The sequence below is a fragment of the Canis lupus genome, chromosome 31 (assembly GCF_003254725.2).
Source record: "Canis lupus dingo isolate Sandy chromosome 31, ASM325472v2, whole genome shotgun sequence".
Lineage (NCBI taxonomy): Eukaryota > Metazoa > Chordata > Mammalia > Carnivora > Canidae > Canis > Canis lupus.
The window spans coordinates 2604054-2619055 of record NC_064273.1 but is presented as its reverse complement, the minus strand read 5'-3'; the positions used below and the strand labels follow the sequence as shown (position 1 = coordinate 2619055).

General features: G+C 35.8%; 1 protein-coding gene across 4 annotated transcripts in view; it reads left to right on the top strand.

Moving 5' to 3' along the window:
• Positions 1-15002, top strand: part of CADM2 (cell adhesion molecule 2) — a 1069595-nt gene that overhangs the window by 672164 nt on the left and 382429 nt on the right. The window contains exon 1 of one of the 4 annotated variants that reach the window (XM_049104674.1): positions 12472-12610. The exons of the other annotated variants lie outside the window; for them this stretch is intronic. The gene's annotated coding sequence lies outside the window, so the exon portion shown is untranslated. Of the gene's footprint in view, positions 1-12471; positions 12611-15002 lie in introns of those variants that run through there. 4 annotated transcript variants of the gene reach the window in all.

Below are 15002 nucleotides of genomic sequence, written 5' to 3'. Positions count from 1 at the left end.
GAACAGGAGGTCCTCGGTTACGACAAATATTGTGGAGGTGGTATGTGAATGCCTGGAGCTTGGGACTCACTGTCCAAGCTCTGGGCCAGAAACGGGGCTCAACAGGGAGACTCTCCGGGTGCTTGGAGCCCAGGGCCTCCCCACAGGGGTGCGTGGTGCGTCCAGACCACCCCAAGGAGGAAAGTATATTTTGCTTAATTTGTTTATGCCTTACCAAATGTCTTAGAAGTTACAAAGCAACAAAAGTGATTTTCCTTAAAAAGGAAGAAAAATCTAGGTACGGCCTTGAGGGAGCAGAGGTCACAGGGTGGCCTGGGTTGGAGGGTCGAGGGAGACACAAGGGGATAAATAGGGAGGCTGAGGGTGTCGACACCCCAGCACTGTCCTGGAAGATGTGCGCATGTGTAGGGTTTGTGTGCACAGCCCCAGTCAAGGCTGTAGGAGGAACACGCCCAGCTCCTGTACCCTGTTCCCCAGCATACAACTGGCACTTAATCAATGTTGAGTCACCGTCGCACCGGGAGGAGCGCCAGATGGCAGGGCAGAGTGTGGTCACTGATGTCCCTGGGTATCAGCATGTACCACCCTCTCCTCCTGCTCCTGTCTGTCGTTCAGGTGCATACCTCGGTCTGGTCCCCATGTCAGCATGACATGTCCTCCAGGTGAGAAGTCCACGGCTGCCACCACGAGGTCACATTCTTGTACATTTATGAAACGTCCTATTAAGATCCCCACCTTGTAATTACATAATTTCTATACTAGGCAAAATAACCAACAATTCTCCTGAGACCTAAACATTAACCTTGAATTCTCCACTTTTTGATACCATTTCAGTACCGAATTACTTGACCATTATATGTAATCATGTAGTCTCCTTCCTGAAACATGTACGTGTGTATAAAAGTTATGTATCTTCTGAAATAGACATGCATAATTTTCATGTTGATATTAGATCACTTTGCCTAAACTGTACCTTAATATTAATCACAGTTATTAGTTAATTTGATTCATAACTTTTTTATTACTATGTCCTAGGTCTTGAATTAATTTCTTTTGCATTTAATTTTGATAAGAGTGATAGGAAGAGACTGCTCTTAAATTTATTTTTTCAGAAGAAATAATGGAATTTCCAGAAGTGATTATAACTTACCCAAGCACCCAGTAAATAAATGCAGTATCAGGACTCAAACGCATGCATGCCTTCTAATTTCAAACCTATCATTTCCTTTCTCTTGAACACTGCATCCCTAAAAGAAATTAACGTATGAAGGAAGAAGTATTTATCATAAATCTGTACTTGAAAGCAAGTCCAGAACAAAGCTCCTAGCCCAACAGAATCAAGACTAAACAAAGGTACCAATGTTTTCCACTGCCCACAGCCCTGCATTTTGTCCTATATTCTCTTGATCCTATATAGGAACAAGGAAAAGTATAATCTTGTAAATAACATTTCTACAGAGAAACTCCTATGACCAAAGAGAGAAAGAGAGAGAGGAAAGACTATTTGAAACAATAAGTTTCCTTAAGGAGTTTCACTAACAACTAAAAACTGTTTAGTAATTGATAATTTACAAATATCACTATCATCTATTAGTTGAATATGTAGATATTAGAGATGTCACTTGAACTCTCAAGCCAGGAAAAATATTCTTTGGAAGATTTCAGTTTGAAGGGAAAGCTATAATTCACTATATACGATGCATGAATTTCAAGGTACATAGAACAAGTATTATAAAAAAAAGTTAACTCTAATTCTGGACTTATTCTAAAATTGTAGTATTTCATTTATACATCTCTTAAGTCCTTCTATCAAATAGCCATCTCCACAAAATAGATACGACTAAGGCTATAGAAACATTCAAAATATATTTTCAAACATTGAATGTTTTTGCTACTTGGCCAAAGTGATGATATTTAGAACAATAGCCATTCTTTTTCTTTACATTCTCTTTTCATGCTTTAGTGGAACTACTTGAAAGTTACATTTTAAGAAATCCAGAGAACATCAAGTTTTTAGATTTATTGCATATCAGAGACACTTGTACTATACCTAACACAGAGAATATTCTAGAATACTTTTACTGCAAACTTTTTTTTTACCTTATCCATTATGAAGGTTACTTCTTAATAGATAAAATTTGAACTATTGGATGTTTCCTAAGTTTTCTTTTAAGTGCCTAAGTATTCCATATGTATCTTCCCTCCCTGAAGTTTACTTTCTTTCTAAAGGAAAAGTTCTCTTTTTTTTCTTTCTTTAATCTCAAAATATAATATCAGAAGCTTACAGGTATGTATATGTAAAGTACATAAAAAGACATTAGGAATCATTTTTTGATGATTTTATTTATTTATTTGAGAGAGAGAGAAAGAGAGAGAGATCATGAGCAGGAGGAGGGGCAGAAGAAGAGGAAGAAGCAGACTCTGTTGAAAAGAAGTATAAAATATTGAAAAGAGAATCTTTCTGCTTGACCTCCAAATGTCTGTATAGTTCAAAGTCTTAAGAAAGAAAGGAATTTGGTATAAAATAGAAATGGAGGTTAACTCTTGTCTATTATTTATCACTAATTCACAGCATTTTAATAAGCACCTACTAAGTGCCAGGCAATGTGTTAGCTGCCCCTAAAGGGCCTTGTTCCTCCATGCCTCCCATGTTACCTTTCAGTTATTTGTCTCTTCTGTGTGCTCCCATGGTGCCCTGTGCATTTTGCTACTAGAACTTATCACTAGGTATTGTAGCCATCTGTTTGTTTCTCTGTTTTCCCTCCATTGCTCTGTATATTCTTTTGCACTATCAAATATAATACCCTACCAATACAATTTCTCAAATGTTTGTTGAATAAATGAGTGAAATGCAATATTTGCTTTAGGAAGTAACCACAAGCTCACAAACCTTTGTATAATAAGATTCAAAACCCCAAAATAGTGGGTTTTGAAGCTTATTAGAGATTATATTATGAAAAAATTACCATTGTTTATATAGAGGAAATTGCATCTAGGTGGTAGCTAATTCATAATCAGCTACTTGCCAGAGCTGAAGAGAAGGGGTCAGTACTTTATGTATTGGTATGGAGGCTAGAAGGTATAAGAGACTAAGATATTTTTATAGAACAAGAGATGTGGTGTGTCTGCAGCATAGGACTAGTAGGCCAGGGAAGAGTATTGGGGCCACGTTATGAAGGGGCTTAGACATTATGCTAAAAAAATCTGGCTCTTTTCTTGAAGGTAGCAAGATATCAGTGGAGGTTACCCAAGTTAGGTAAAGGATAATTCTGGTAACACCTTAGAAGATTAATTAGTTAAAATGGACTGTTGGGAAAAAAAAAAATCAGTTTGAACTCTATACCCTATTATGCTTACATTCTAAACCAAACACCATTTGAAGAGGACAACCAAGGAGGTGACATTGTTGGCCTATGCTCAGAGTCCCAATAATGAATTAGGCTACTAAAACCTAGCTTTATAACTTAGAGCATTTTAGAATTTAAATTAGACACTCCACCACAGCATTAAATGTCACAAACATGTTATTGTTTTAATGTATTGCATTAAGACATTACAACTTCTAGCCTTGGTTGTTTGCTGCTTCTTCATTAAAAAAAAATACAAAAACAACTTAGTATTAGGAAATGCTATTGGTTTTCCAGTTCAGTTAACCATCCATTATATAAAATTCCCTTTTCTGCACAATGCTCTCATCTCCAGCATCAAAAAACACATAGAACTACAGTCAGAAAATTTCATAATAGGTTGGCTTCCAGAATAAATTTCCTAATAACATGGTTTTCATGTGAAAGAGGTAATAATGAGAGCTTGACATATTCTAACAAGACTAAAATCAGATCCAAGCAGGCTACACTCTTCGTTTTAGGTTAATCTAAAACAATTCTAGTGCTAAGAAAGGAGGGAAAAATCTGGCGTTATTATCTAGCAGAATTATAGCTAATATTTAAAAATGATATTTTCTTTAAACCTCTGAGTGGTTGGTATATTACCTATAGTGGCTGGACTGTAGGAATAGGTATAAATGAGGTGTGTGCCCCTGGTACAATTTTGGAGTGCTCCATCTCTTTGACCCTCAGATGAAAAATTCAAAATCCACTTCATAGAGCTCTGATGGAAATGTGCACATTAAAACAAAACAAAACAAAACAAAACAAAACAAAACAAAACAAAACCATCCCCATTCATACATTTGGCAAAGATTAATGGAAGACTGATCGTGAGTGTTTATCAGAGTTCTATGGAGAATGTCCCATCATACTTTGATGCAAAGCGTTGTCTAGTATTATGCTCTACCTTCTGGTTAAACTGGATATTTACTAGTGAATTCATTCAAGAGAGAATATGGAATAAACCCAAATTCAGACACAATAAAGATACCATTTGAGCTCTATAACTATGAGTCACTAGTTTACCACTAAAATTAAAAGGTAAAGTGTCAAATTATAAAATAAAATAAAAATACTAAAAATGGAGGTAAATAAACATATTAACCTGAAAGCAAGGAGGAAAAATAGAATAGAAAGTCTTAGAAGATATTGAGAAAAACACTCATCATTTTTTATTGATTTTGAGTAAATGTGGGGAAAGAATTAAAATATTTAAATTATGATGGTAAAAATTTTAGGAGAAAATTCAAGTGCCTGTTATTTGCTCCAATAACCTAACTTTACAAGATAATTGTCCAAAGTTTCATATAACTTTACTTGTGAAGATACCGCTTGGAAATATTAATGAAGCAATAGTAATAATGAAACACCTCCTAGAAAGATGATTCGTTATTCAGTTAAGGACAGTCAAGCAATGTTCAAGTTGTTTAATTGTGATAGGAGCAGAAAGTGACAAAGATAGAAGAAACTTTGGTACATGGTACAATTTAAATATAGTATCTGAGAAATGACTGGGAAAGACCTTTTCCCCTGAAATTAGAACCAACTTACTTGCTTCACTTTCTTTTCTGTGTGTTTCCTCATAATGTTCTCCCTTGTTGAATTCAAATGACTGTGACATTCTTTTTCCTAACTTGGCATATTTTTCAAGGAGATATTGTCTTGGGTATTAATAATTTTTAAATGTTTTAAAATATTGGTTTCAATTGGAAAAACAATTATATTATTGATCATTCATGGTTCATTTTCCTGGCAGACATTTCTTCTGCAAGCTGCTGTTGACCATAAAGATGAAATTGTGATTTTTGAATTATATTGTGCTTGCTTAATGTAGCATGTAAGCTTTCTTGGCTCAATGTGGGCTGCTTCACTAAAGTGTATAAACCTGGCTTCTTTTCATTCTCCAGCATGGGATGGTACACTGCATGCATAATTCAATTTGTTGAAACATCTAGAAAATTTTTCTTTATTGTTAAAACTGTAGCAACAAGTAGAAATTAATTATTTGTTATAACACAAAGAACTTTTATGTTATATTCCCAATTTTGTTTTACACTGAGTCTTGATTTGCAAATATGAGTGAAAGATTGACTTTAAATATCCAGAGATGATTAGCTGCCAGCTCTAATCAAATTGAGAAGTAATTAGCAAATCAAAACTTGATTAGCTCTTTGCTTGATTTACTAAAATTATAGTTTATGCAGTTTAAATAATGGGGGAGGGGAGTTGTCTGTACTTCAGATACAGTAGAGTCTGCTATCTTGAGGAGGGAGAGGAGCTCACTACTTTAAGTACTTTCTAAATCTGACAATACTTTTTTGTTCCTTTGTAGCAATGCAAATGACACATTAGTATTTTCTTTTTTCTCTTTTGAGAATATAGCTTTGGGGCACCTGGGTGGCTCAGTGGTTGAGTGTCTGCCTTTAGCTAGGTCATGATCCTGGCGTACTGGGATCGAGTCCCACGTCGGGCTCCCTGCATGGAGCCTGCTTCTCCCTCGGCCTGTGTCTCTGAGACAGAGAGGCAGAGACACAGACACAGGCAGAGGCAGAGACACAGGCCGAGGGAGAAGCAGGCTCCACTCAATTCCGAGACTCCAGGATCACACCCCGGACCGAAGACGGCGCTAAACCGCTGGGCCACCGGGGCTGCCCATATGTAACCTCTTAAGGATCATGTTTAACATATGTGGAGACATTGTTAAATAATGAATAAGTTAGGTTGATCCAAGATTTTTCCCCCAATTTTTGGATAATAAAAGACTTGCAAGTTTTGCCAATACTTACACTAAATTATTGGATATTCCAGATTCAGGAAAAGACAAATAGTGAACCACTGTTTTGTCTTCTGGGGCTGGCATAACAGGATACCACAGTCCAGGTGGCTTATGCAACAGATTTTCTTTGCTCGGGATTCTGGAGCCTGGTGGTCCAAGATCAAGGCGCCAGTCAGTTTGCTGTCCCGTGTGGCCCCTCTTCTTGGATGGTACATGGTGCCTTCTTCTGTGCATGAGATGTTGGTGGGAGAAACCCCTGGCGATTCTTCCTCTTCTCATTAGGACACAAGTCCTACTGGATTAGGGCCCCACCCATAAGACTTCATTTAACCCTTATTACCTTTCTATGCCCTATCTCAAAATTCTGTCACACTGGGCCTCAAGGCTTCAAGATGTGAATTATGAAGGACACTTTCTGGTCCCTAACAACAAATGATCAGTGTTTCTATATCAAACAGACCTCCCCGGACAGGGAAATGATGCCAGAGACGGAAACTCTGGCTGCCCAGGAGCCGCGGCTGCCCCAGCAGCTGCAGGGCGGCGAGCGGTGGAGAAGTCACTGTGAAGTGTCTCCAGCACCTCTGGAGAAAACGGGGCTCCAGTGGGCTTTCTAGACTTGAGCCTCAAGGAATGGATTTTTTTTTTTTTTGGTTACAGATAACCAGGCTTCGCTCCTCAGCCCCCGGCCACCTGCCTCAAGCTTTTGTCCAAAAGTAAACGTGACAGCCCTTGTCAAAATTAAAAGTAGAAGTAGGTGCCTGTCTCTCATTTCTAGAGCTCCCAGTGTGTCTCTGTGCAACTCGGAAGTCCTAGCGACGGCTCGATCAGCGGCTCCTTGTGTCTATCAGCTCCCTGTTGCTGGTTCCCTGGGCCATCTCTTGCTGGATAAAGCCAGGAGGTTCAAGATGTTGCCTTACACATGCAGAGAGACATTTCTCTGGCTTCCCAGAAATAACAGCACAATTATATGAGGATTTTTCTCACGACTTTTTTTTTTTTTTTTTGAGCATCCTATTGTTGGAGGGGCTTAATAACATTAACTGTTAAAAAGTTATTTCTGGGTTTTCAAAATACAGTTTATAAACACATTGTTCTCTTTTCCTCCCTACTAGGAAGTATTCCATGGAACATTCAGACATCATTTTTTAATCATTACTTATTTTGAAATTGTGATTTGTGGAACATTAAAATTATATCTAATTCTTATTTCATCCATAAGGATTTTCCTTCCATATCACTTATTTTTAGATTCTTTCAAGTTAGGCATTTGAAACATGAATCGATTTTAGAAATGTGACAAAACTGTTTAAGCAGTTTAAGAGTAGCTGCATTTTAAATTGATTTCAAACAGCAGTCATTTGAAATAAAGTAATAAAATTATAGGAACATGTACACCTAAGAAATATATTTTTCTAGAAAATATTTCAAAGACATTAGACTTCTGAGGCAAACACTATACATTTAAATAAATATTCTAGTTTTTCTTCTTACTTTATTTTCTATATACTTCCTGTTAGTAAGGAGAAAATGATAGGACTGTATTAGTCGCTGAGGAATTTTCAGGTTATTATAAAGATGTATCTCCTTAGATAATTAGGCATTGTTTGAAATGCTTTTTATGCCGGAATTTTTTGTTAATATTCCTGCTGTAAAAATTCATCTTAGATATAAAAGTAAAATAATAAATAATTGCTAAAGTGAACTTTCAAAAAGCAAAAACAGAAAGTAAAGAATACCTACACAATATGGATATAATGTTTCTGTTTTAAGAATGAGACACTACACAATGATATTTTAAATGAAAATATTCAGGAAGGAAAGAAAGCACAAGAAAAACTTTATTTTAAAAAGTTGAACATTTGGGGGGAAAAGAAAAGAAGTTCTATTAGAAAAATTAACTTCAAAATGGAACACCTTTTTTGACCCAAGATGTCCTTCTTTTGGAGTCTCTTCAAGAATTGTGTTTGAACTTGATCTGTTTGCATGCGTTAGGAAAGTGAAATGTCTAGACCAGGTTCTGTATGTAATACATTTGTATGCAGACTTCCCTGATCAATCAAGGCCCTCTAGTCTGGACTGAAACCCAGTGGAACATTCCCTGTCATTGCAGTAAGCACCTGAGATAAGAAGTATATTCAACATCAAATTTAACTATTTAAGCCTTTGAATTTCCTTCTCCTTTAGAATATAATCTTTCTAATTAGCTTCCATAACAGGTAATGTCAAATCTTCTGTTTTGCAGGAGACTGAATGAGTGCTTAGCTTTACAATTGTTTACGGAGGTACCAACCCAGTTAAATGCCAGATAATCACTCCAGAATCAATTTTTATGTGTATCGTATATGGTTTATTCAGAATTATTCTGAAAATCCTCAAAACCTAATTAGTGTACTGGTAAGAAGTTATTGAATTAGATCAATGGTCAAACCTACAGTGTGAGTGCAAAAACTGACTTCAAGTTTCTGACATGGTAATTTCTTTAAAAAAGAAATCTTCCACTGCAATAGAAGAGAATTATGAACTCAGTAGTTTGTCTTCAATTTTATTGCATTTCCCCATCCCAATTCCAGAAGATGCCACACCTCGCCCCCACCCCCCACCCCCAATCTAGTATCTCATCCTAACTATATACAATCATATGAGGTGCTCATAACTAAATTAGCTAATTATAAAAGAAGAGGACTCTTCCAAATGTGGTATCTTAGCCAAGTGTATTTGCATATTAAGAAGTACTGTAAATAAACCATTAAAAAGTCTTGAAGACCCAAAGAAAGGACTGGCATTTTAGACACCATGACACCTAGTAAAAGGAGAGTTATTTGAAGTAGTAGCTGTTCTGATTGTCCCTCAGAGCACAACATAGAGTCGTCTGTCATTAATTACACTTGAAGACCAGGCTGACTTAAAGTTAGGGTATACAGTATTATGATAACAATGTATTTCATATTAGCTGCTAGTATGTTTTGCTGATATTCATCAAACTTATTTTCTTAAGAGTTTATTTATTCATGAGAAACACACAGAGAGAGGCAGAAACATCGGCAGAGAGAAAAGGAGGCTCCTTGCCGGAAGCCTGATGTGGGACTTGATCCCAGGATCCTGGGAACACACTCTGAGCCAGAGGCAGACACTCAACTGTTGAGTCACCCAAGTGTCCCCACATCATTTAATCTATTTTTATCACTATTTAAAAGATGGCAATAATAAATTCTTTGGAGTGTCTGTCTCTCTTTGGCTTATGGTAAAACACTAGGTGTGGTATAGGTTTCCTGTAGACATATAAGGTATAAGGTATATTTGTATATAATATATCATTTGTTATATTTGTGGCCATCAGGAAACCTCCATTCTAGGACTTTTTCTAACATTAGTTGGATTTGTGACCTTGGCCAATTTAACTGTTTAGCTGTTGGTGTCATAACCTGTAATAGGAAGGGGATTGAATAGATCAGGGATAACAAATGTCAGACAAGATGCCCAAAGCCTACTCCTTACCACACACACATAGAAGACCGATTATCGGTCATGTTTTCTTTTTTTACGCAAACTTTGAAATACCCAAAATTGTGCCACGTGGCCATCGCTTTTCATTTGGCTTTAATACAGTAAATAAAGCTTTTTTCCTAATATCTTGATAATCAAAAAAAATAAAAAATAAAAAATAAAAATAAATAAAATTTTAAAAAATCTCAATAATCACAAAGTCTTCTTTACCAGCTCAAAAGTTTTTATTCTTTGATTTTTGTGCCTAGGATGGTGTCTCATTCATAGTAGACCCCAACAAGTTGTTAAATATGTACATTTGTGAAATCAATTTGAAATTCTTAAAAATACTAAAATAAATTAAAGCACCACCCTTATCATATCTCATCAATAAAACACACCTTCAAGTCTTCTATTTTGGAAACTTGAGAAAATTTTGTGAAGTGAGTGTTTTTATTAATATTTTTCCAATTGATTTTAAGAAAATGCCATTTAAAGATAATGTATATTCTATCTTCACACAATACAAAAGGCAAAAAAATAGTTGAGATGCATTTTTATTTTATAAATATTTAGATTCTATTAAATATCTTCACTATTTCTGTGACCAACACTTTTTTAAAATAATGAAAAAGACAAAGTCAAGTAGGTCATTGCATGTCAGTCATTGCATTTCAACAACGATGATATTTCACAGGTCTACAAAAACAAAAGAGAGGAGTTGAGTTGCCACTCAGCCTGCTGGTGTTCTTTTACTAATAAGTACTTACAGGGTGTGATCCAATCTACTTTTATGATTTCCCTAGTATCCCATATATACTTTTTGCTTCATTTTTCTGTGTTTCTATTAATTCCATTTACTTATTGGTTTCATTTACAATTGAAATGATTTTCCCCCAGCCCATCAAGGAATTGTTTCACAGCTCTCTTGTCTGAACTTGAATACAGATTTTTGTCCGTGTTTCAATTGTGTAATTTTGGTAATTGACAGAGACAAAGCCAGTTCACAAAGTTAACTAAAATTTTCCATCTATTCACTTTCAATTAGTTTCATTGATATGACATATTTTTTCCTATTTAATGTCTCACCGTTATCACTAGGCAGTACACAGGTTATGCTAGTCTGTCAAATAAATAGCGATTATTAAAATAATCTTTAAGTAGACACTATTTTGATGTTTTAATTGTCCTCCTGTCTTTGAATAGCTGAGTGTTGTAATTAGTATTTACTTCATTTATGTAGCAATTTTAATTTGTTCTTGAAAGTCATCCCCCCCCCCCCAATTCTTATCTGGGAACCAGGAAAGGTTTAATAAAATGCAAAATATGTAAGGAAGAGTAGTATAATATCTCTAACTACAGTGTGGAAGATAAAATATTTGTTTAAGTCTCTAGAGTCCTTAATTTAATACTGATTTTTATGCTACTCATTATTATTTTAAAATCATTTATGATAAAGGACAGATAACTATGTTGAATTCTGTTTAAAACAAAAGTATATAGGGGTAATAGGACATTTTATAGATTAACTTGACTTATTTACTCTGAGGAAAATCTAAAAATCATTGCAAGAGTGTCCCAATACTGAAATTTCATTTGAATGGCTTAGTTTTAGTTTTATATCTGCACACAAACACACACATGCACACACACACACACTACAAAAGTAGTACTACTTTTTAAATTAATTAACTAAATAAATAAAAACAATTAATTAATTAAAAAGATTTTATTTATTTATTCATGAGACCAGAGAGAGAGAGAAAGAGAGAGAGAGGCAGAGACACAGGCAGAGGGAGAAGCAGGCTCCATGCAGGGAGCCTGACGTGGGACTCAAACCTGGGTCTCCAGGATCAGGCCCTGGGCTGAAGGTGGCGCTAAACCGTAGAGCCACCTGGGCTGCCCACAACTACTTTTTATTTAGAAGTTAACCAGACTATGTGGTGTTTTTTTGTTTGTTTGTTTGTTTGTTTTTGGTTTGTTCTGTTTTTAATATGACACCCTTCTCTGTGGAAATAGAAATCATCTAAAATAAGATGTATGTATTTTAAGGCAATAATTTAGACAATAAGTACATTACAAAAAGTGTTATTTGAATTTCAAGTACTTCACTGACTCCTAAGAGAAGAGATTAGCACCATTTTCTCTGTAATGGACACATCAACGTTAATCTTTCTGAGACCACTTCTGTTTCTTGAGAGTTTGTTCTGTTTAAAAGTAATTATATGTGCTCATCAGTTAGTGTAATATTTTTGTAGAGTCCTTTAAAAGGTCATTTTATTTATTTATTTTTTTTAAAGGTCATTTTAAATTAATTATTTTATATGATAGAAAAGTTAGCAAGTAGCCATAAAATATGGCTAAGATATAAATGTCTTCTGAATTTTTATCTTGTATTCTGTTTTCCAGGAAATTTTAACTTCTATGTTTTGTGACCTGTAAAGAAAATATATCCTATAAACAAGTACCATTTAGTTATTATCATGTCTCAGAACCATACTGCTCTAGATGCCACTGCCTTGGGGTACCTTATTTAGTTACAAAAATCATATGATTAGTTAAGTAACTTTAAGCAAACCTTAGGAGAAACAGGATTTGTTATAAGGCTATTGATCTCATAGAATTAAAGGAAAGGCTTAATAATGGACTTTACCAGGAAGGATCTTAGATTGTCAAGGATACCATGATTCCACTGTCTTGCATCCTGCTGTTGGTGTGAGTCAGTTGCAAGCTCACTCATGCTCTGTGTCTCATGGTTTGAATTCTTAAGTCACTGGCTCAAGTCAGTTATGGATTAGCTCGATTTGGTCAGGTACTGGTCAGTGTGGCCGGAAGAGGTTGTATCACATTATGCAACAGAACAACCAGGCCTACGGGGAAGAGAATATATGGTAGAGGACCAGAGAGAAGTCAAGATTAAAAAAGAGCAATGGAGCAACAAAAGGCCATTAGATTCATCACTGTAAGGTCTTTTCAGTTTTCCTTAAAGTTGTATCCTCTCTGAAATCTCTTTAGTTTGGATTTATTCTCTAAATCTAAGCAGTTCTAATTCTATCTAACTAAATTCAACTTGTCATAATCTTCCCTATGTAAATGTTAGTTCTTTTTCAAGGCTACTTGTTTTATTCCATCAAAAATTATTACTGTTCAGATAACCGGATATCCTGTATATGGGAAAAGGTTATTTTGAGCATTCAGCTCTTCCCTGCCCCAGGGTACAAGAGGTGACACTTTCTGAAATGTTTCCCTAGAATAAGTTCAGATCTGTGTATACACCCATTACACTGGCAGAGGTAGGGAGGAATACTTCTGTGACAAATGTTGCAAGTAGACGAAATCTATTTTTTGAACAGTCTTTAAAAATTGTGTTTGAAAAGACAAGCAAGTATATATAATAAGGTGGAATAATGTTATAATATGATGCTAAATTTAAAAAAAGCAGTTTCAAAACAACAGTTTCAAAAATATACAAAGGATGCTAATAATATGTGTGTGCATGACTATGTGTGAATGTGTAGGTGTTTCTATACATAAATTGTATTTTAAGATTGAAAATAAAACTTGGAAAGATCAATGCCAAATATTAGATATGATTTCTCTAGATCAGTGGTTCCCGAGGTGTGGCTGCCAGTGGTTCTCTAAGTGTGGACATGCAGCATGCACGGCACCTGGGAACTTCTTAGAAATACAAGTTATATTCACTGAATCAGAAATTTGAGGAGAGGGACCCAGTAATCTGAGTTTTAATAAGCCCACATGTCCTCAAGGTCATACTGTTGGGCACTAAAGTTTGAAAAACAGTACTTTAGTGTAGATGGTATGAGTATAGGTGATTGAATTTCTTCCTACTGCTTAATGACTATATATAAATTTTTGGATTTCTAAAGCATCACACATGGTAATTTTCTAGAGAAGGATGCCTTCTGAACAGCCACATTGTATACTTTACCCTGAATCCCACTCTTGCAGCAGTGGTCTGCTTATTATGAAGTGCAATAAATGCTTGTTGATAGCTTTATTGAATTAAATTTCAAAGTATCCCTCCATCTCTGCTTCTTCCAGATTCAAAGTAATGTATTAACTATGGTCCACCAAGTTCAAGGTTCCTAGCTTAAACAACTTTTAGCAATGAAGTGTAAAATAATACATTTTAGTACATTCTTATTGTATTGTTGTCATCAGGATTCAGATTCTTTAGTGACTACCAGGCTAAAAGTCAGCTCTGTGTCACAAGGCAAATATAAAGGTCCTAATATCAAAGAGATTACAGAGTGAGTAATGGGGGAAAGTGGTAGAAAATGAAGTCAGAGAGGAAAGAAGTGGAAAATTATAACAGTTTTTCTCAAATGCCAATGTGGATATGAATAGCCTGGGGATTTTTTTTAAATGTAGAATTAAATTCAGAAAATCTGGGATGAGTCCTGAGATGTAAATGTTCAGCAATGCAATGTTGCTGGTCTGAAAAACACACACTGAGTAGCAAGGAACGTGGATATTAGAGGTCATTATGCAGATCATTGCCTTTACTGTGAGTGAGGATTTGAACAGAGGTGTGCTTTGATCTTCTTTCAGGCTCCTATGTTGACAGTAGACTTTCTTTGGCAGAATTGGAGGTAGGGAGACTTAATGAGGCTACTGAAATAGGCAGACTTCAGTGATAATGACCCAGACAGAGGCAGTAGCAGTGGAGGGGTAGGAAGTGGAATTAATCTAGGTATATCTTGAGTGGAACCTTCAGTATCAGTTGATGGCTCAGTTGTTTTTGAGTGAGTAAGAAGAACATAAAAGAACCTCAAGCTTTTTGACATGAGCAACAGAAACGTAGTGATCATTAACTTTTGAGAAAGGGAAGATTATTGGAGCAGTAGTTTTGTTAGGAGAAAGATCAGGAGGGTTTTTTTTGTTTGTTTGTTTGTTTGTTTTTTCAAATTCATTCATTAAGATACAGAGAGAAAGAGGCAGAGACACCGGCAGGGGGAGAAGCAGTCTCCTTGCCGGGAGCCCTATGTGGGACTTGATCCCACAGCCCCGGGATCATGCCCTGAGCCAAAGGTAGACGCTCAGTCACTGAGCCACCCAGGTGCTCCAAGATCAGGAGTTTTTTGGACATATAGATTCATGATATTTATTACATATATAGGGAAATGTTGAATATATCATTCTGAAATTGAGATAATGGTTCTTTACTGGAGACATAAATTTGGAAATAATCAGAATATAGATGGTTTTTAAATCACAGAGTCACTCAAAATACTGCAACACTCTAACTGAGGTTAAAGCAGCAAACAATACTCAGAAACAGCAACCAGTAAATTTACAAGGAAAAATCAGAAGTCACCAGTCCCTAGAGCCAA